The sequence below is a fragment of the Topomyia yanbarensis genome, chromosome 2 (genome assembly GCF_030247195.1).
Source record: "Topomyia yanbarensis strain Yona2022 chromosome 2, ASM3024719v1, whole genome shotgun sequence".
NCBI classification, from domain to species: domain Eukaryota; kingdom Metazoa; phylum Arthropoda; class Insecta; order Diptera; family Culicidae; genus Topomyia; species Topomyia yanbarensis.
Window position 1 is genome coordinate 19699499 of NC_080671.1, and position 6000 is coordinate 19705498.

Genomic DNA, 6000 nt, shown 5'->3' on the forward strand with positions numbered 1-6000 from the left:
ACACACATACAAACATTTTCCGATCTTAATGAACTTAATCGAATGGTGTAAGAGAGCTTTGGGACAATATTCTAAATTCCGAGTATTGCATAACCTTTCTTTATAAGAAAAGCAAAAATATGAAAGGGATATGTTTTACGAAATCTCAGGATCGTTTTTAATAGAACCGCTTAAAAATTGGATTTTATCAAGATTCAGTGGCGTAGCCACAAATTTAGTTTGGGGTGGGGTGGGGGGTTGCCGGGCGACTTGATGAAAATGCGTAAGGTGCTAAAAATGGCATACAAAATGGCCTTTTTTGGAACAAGATTTTTTCAATCTGCAGGCATTCTCGTTTTTGAACCACGCAACCAATCAACTTCGGGTTTGGCCCGCCTAAAAGAAGATAACATTCTCAGGCGCTGTAACCTACAAAATCGCAATACTTTGATCATAAACGATTCTTTACAGCCGGACAAAGTGGAAAAATCATGCGAAAAAACGATACTTTACTTTCAAGTGGCCGCCATTTTGTTTCTATATCGAGTTTTTTCATATTTTTTGGTTGGGGCGAAATGTAATCGTTTTGGTTTGCTGCTTGTAGACGACGAATTGCGGCCTGTATCGTGCCCGTAGATGAGGTCGGCTTTCAACACATTTTGCTTCAGGAAAATTATCAAACAATAGGTGCTTTTGGCACAATTATGTAAGAGTTTCATCAATTATTGAAAACTCAAAAACATAAGTAGTCTAACAGATGCTATTCCAGTCTACAAACAGATGCCATTCCAGTCTACAAACAAGAAGAACCAACAAGGGACAGTTTTCAGACTAGAGGTGTGCGCCGCGCCGCCGATTTCAGGTAAAACGCCGGCGCGCTTACTATTTTTACCTGAAATTGCCGGCGTGGCGCGGCGGCGGCGGCGCTGCGCATACCTCTAGTTCAGACATCTGTAGATTATTTTCTTGTACAATATGTCAATGAAATCAAAGAATGTGAACTTCTAAAGTGGGACAAATTTTCAAAAACTTCGCAACAATCAAGATCACATAATTTCGAAATCATCAATCTTGATGGTTTAACAACTTCCAAAAACTTTTCCAACATAAAATAGCACATTTTTTATATACAACTTCTAGTGATTAATTCTCGTAGAAGTAATTAAGGAAATTTAACACTTAAAAATAGTAAGAGACTTGGTGCCTTCAGCAAAGTTGTTGATAATATCATTTTAAACAATTTTGTTGAAACTATGAAGGCTACATGGATGCAACATATCGAGATATAAAACAATATTTAAAAATTTTAAAGCCTGTTCCCTTCAATATAACTTTTTTGTAAGCTTCAGAGACTCATGCCTTGAATTCGATGCGAGTTTTATTGTTTATAAACCGCAGAAGAGATTTATCAAATACAGTTATATCTTGTTTACAAGGTTTTCATTTACATATAGTCTGCTATCTTTCGATACTCTGTATATATAAAGTATTCATGTCTTCAACAAAGTTGTTTGAAATAGCATTTTCGAAAACTTTGTTGAAGACAGTAAGTCTCGAGCTAAATTTTCTTCAAGATTAAATTCTCTATTATTACTCCTAGGAGGATTAACCATCAAAATTATTTTATCAGAAGATGTGCTGTTTTACGTTGTAAAACAAATACAAATTATGTCATTTGGTTGTATTTCTAGCAAAAACTCTCAGTATAGTTAAGAGATCTTTAGAATATTTGAGAGCTACACAGAATAGATAGAAGCATCAATGGTCTTCTCTAAATTGTTTCTACCATTTATAAGTTTCAAGATATTAACTCTCAAACTTTAAAAATCGTTGTTCTCGATATATTCCAAATAGAGCTTGTCATAAGATAGCACAACAGCGACGACTTCATATTGAAATTTGACAGTTTCGAATGAAAGTGATCGTGACCGTAAAAAAGTTATCGAGCATATATTTTATTTTTCTTCATTATTCAAGCTCACAACTTGCCAAACGAATCCTAGTACCTAGTACACAAAATTTTATTACGCCATTCAATTAGCACTCAAATATACACCAGCTTGAAATCTATCAAAATTTTTATTAACTCCAATCCTGCTTAGCGGCTATTCATATAATTGATAATACTACAATTAAATGCTCATAAAAACCAATCCTGACCTGCTAGAAAAAAACTGCAAACGTCATTTTTCATCATCTTCCATTTACTTTCCAAAATGTTATTCTTGTTTCTAAACGTATTGAGGTTTTATCTCAACTCTACGCAAACTCAAAAAATACATTTTAAGCAAATTTTTAAATATATGCACGTTTTTGATGAGCAAGTTCACGTTTTATTGACAATCAAGTTATTCAAACTAAGCTTCCCATTCGAAAAAATTTCTCAATCCTTATTTTGGAACATCTTTCGAAACAAAGCACATAATAATTCAGGCTATTATTTTATTTCATATTGGAGTAATCTGACAATGATGGGTTCTCGGCTAAGAGATAAGTTACTAGATATCCTTCCCACAATTTTCCAAAAGTCCTCATGATGCTTATAACAATAGGTTATCAATGTAATGATCAGACAATATTCTTCCAAAAATGTTTTGTACAGTATAGAACTAAATTAGCCAGAACCAATTAATTTTGTTTTTCAATCCAATTATTTTGGTTTGGGAGGGGTTTTAAACACCAACCCCCCCCCCCCCCCCCTCCATGGCTAAGCCACTGTAAAGATGTCATTATCCTGTTAAACAAAATATTGTTTGGCCCGACGATTCCTGAAAAAATGCAATGTTGAACATCTTGGCCAAGTCTATCCAACTCTAAATTCACTACTTCATAAGGATTGACATAATACACGAGCACTGTAATTATTTCCTCGAGTAGATATGATTATAGTTTGATATAAATTTACTTCATCCGTGCAAATTTTTACATTGCGGTATATTTTTCAAGAGGAAAGGATTTTTAATTTCAAACTTTTAAAATCACCGAACCGGAACCTAAAAATGCATAAAAATAATATTTAGGAAATAGAACTGTTGACCATTGCCAATTGTATAATCTCGCGCTTCGACAAATATCCCCAGGTACCCCTATGTATTAAAATACATTTATGTAGCGAATAGTTTTCACTTTTAAATGCTCGGTTAATATATTGGGTACTTATGTTAAGCTGACAGCTATTAATTCAAAATGAAATCAATTCAGTCATTTAACGGTTGGATGTCAATCGTGTCAAAATAAAAGCCATGGTGTTTATCGTAGAAATGAAGAAGTACCTAGGGAATAAATACATCCAAGAATTAAACCCAATACAATTCATGAGAACGTTATGTTATGAAATTACACCCTCATCACAATAGAAGGTTCTTGTTCCTAGATTTCATCGATTTAACTCAAATTGAAACTAACCTGTTAAATAATCCTGCTCCATGCAACACAATTTCTCCTTCAATGATTCTAAATTCTCAACAAACGTTGACGATCAGCAATTACCAGCACTCAACTTTAAATACAGGAAAAGTTTAAACTTGTTTCGCTACACCTTCACGTGCTTCAATGTTCTGAGCTTGAACTTGGCGTGTTAAAAATTTTCCGCCAGAAAACACAAATAAGCACAGGAAAAGTTGGCTCGTTAATTGTACTTTCTTATTCTTGAAACAAGTCACCTTGAAACACACTTGCATAAAGCCCACGCAAATTTAGTGCACACTTCAAAACGACAATTTTCCCCCACTTGCTGGCGTATTTGTTTATAAACGATATAGATAAATTTACACGTCAGTTTTCTCCCAACAGCACGATGTACTTGTTTTGTAGACTATGACACTATAACTGTTATTAGAATTTGAAATTTTACTCAATGTCACTAATTTTACTGCTCCAACAAAATCACATAACACTTTCGAGCAACGTACACATCTAATGAACAAGCCGAAACAATCACAAGCACCCTCGAGAGACTAAGTTACCATATGCACACTGAGATAAGATTTAGGAATTTAAAAGTCTAACTCAGACTTCACCATAACACACTATGAAGGAGATACCGTCCTAATTTTCCTAGTCGCGATGTGAACGCTACCGCTTGCACAAGGCTACTGACCAAAATGTCCAAAGATTTCTGTATTTTACTCTGTTCTTGTGCGAAGGCTTCACCACCCTTCACACTATTACCACCCACCCGGAGGAAACGAAAGCGATCCTCTCCCCACCTACACACACACGGCATGCTAGTTGCGGCGGCGGCGGCGACGGGTACTTTTCGCGATGAAAGAAACATACGCCCAGCATCAGCCAGCAACAGAGCTACTATAGATGGTACTAGTCATTCAGGCGGCGAAAGCATAAAATCCCACACCCCCCACACATATGGGCCATCGGGCTTGGCCTGTTGCTTTTCGTGAGTTACTCGGGGGTAGACCCTGCGTGGGTTACCATTTGTTTTGGGTACTCACGGTGGCACGAGTCGGCCCGAAGCTTTCAATTTCGTTACTTTCGTTTTGGTGTGCTGATTCATAACATTGATCCGAATCGAGGGTGAACTCACGAATGAACTGTGCGGGAGTTCCCCGTGCACTGGCGTACTTTATGACTAGTGGAAGTTGTTATACTGTACTTATCGTGGGTTCGGAAACTTTATTTGTTCTGTATAAAATCCACCAAATACTAGGTGATAAATGAAACAATTCATTAGCGAAAAATTCATTCACTTAGCAGTGACTCCTTTCTCATTACTAATAGCTTTGCCATTCTATATATTTACATTACCAAACCAACCTATATCTCATAAAAGCAGCCACTCCTTCTCAGTTTTTTTTTTCAAAAATTATGAACTTTAATGTTCACGGGTTCCTTAAATTTTATTTTTATGGCCTATTTGATGATCCATCTAGTAGAGCGATTCCGTGTAAATTTCTTATAGTACTTTGAGCAATGGAGCTTTCAAGATTCGTAATAGTAAAAATTTCAAGTATAAAAATTAAATTCAAATATATTTTGGTATGCGCAAATTTAAATAAAATATATTTTGGCATACAGATTACAGCTTGCGTCATTACGCGAAAAGTGACAAAGGCACTTGCAGTAGACTGATTTGCACCAATTTTGGCAGATTCTCTTTTTTGGCAGATTGTCAACAAGGTAGATATTATTTTCACCATATTTCTGGTTCTAGTCTAGTATGATTTCGCGATATGCTTTTCGAAAGAAATTTTATAGGAGGGTTGCCTGCTTTAGGAGGCAAAATAGACACTATATCTCACGTTTTTTGTGAAAGGAAAGAAACAACTCAGCTATTTTAATTTTTAAATATATTTGCACACATATTTGAAGAGCTGAAATAGATTGCTGTTGTTATAAAAATATAACAAAATGGTAGATGTATGGGTCAATCAGTGAAGTTCCGCGTCGCTAAAGTATCTTGTTAGCGTGAGATCGTAATTTTTGTTCAAAACAACTAAGCTAAAAAGATTTCCAATTTCAATAAGAGAGTGAATCTAGAACAGTGAGTTATTCACGGTATGCAAGCTACGCTCGATGGCGGATTCAAAACATGTTATCTTGAATCATATTCATTTGGAACAACATCAGATGTTGCTTCAAACTGTTCTCATCTCATTTTTTCATTTTCACGACGCCACCAGCGTTACGGCCTGGTAAGGTCAAGCTAGTGTCGAAGGGGGTCTCTGACGTCTTCTTTATGGTCACATCGTTAGCGTTTCGGCTATAAAATTGACAGACAGCATCAATTGATTACACTAGTTTACAAAATAAAAATCTGAACTTTAATATTCGAACACCATTTTTGATGAAAAATTTCGTGCTGAATTCGAAAATGATCCAAAAAATTTACAGTAGAACAGTTTTCGAGTTACAGTACAAAAATGAATTTCACCTTTAAAATTAAAAGTGCTTTCAGTAAAATCCAAATCCTTTCGGTTGTAGTGCATCGATATGAAATATTATAACGTTGAATTAAAGGTAATTGAATGCACTTTCGATCGTTAGAACATTTTGTTTTAGTGC

At 35.5% G+C, this 6000-nt stretch overlaps 1 protein-coding gene across 1 annotated transcript in view; it reads right to left on the reverse strand.

Annotated features, from left to right (window-relative positions):
* LOC131683240 (nitric oxide synthase) overlaps nt 1-4071 on the reverse strand; it is a 251568-nt gene extending 247497 nt beyond the window's left edge. Inside the window, exon 1 of the mRNA XM_058965073.1 lies at nt 3385-4071. The gene's annotated coding sequence lies outside the window, so the exon portion shown is untranslated. The remainder of the gene's footprint in view (nt 1-3384) is intronic.
* Between the last annotated feature and the right edge of the window lie 1929 nt (nt 4072-6000).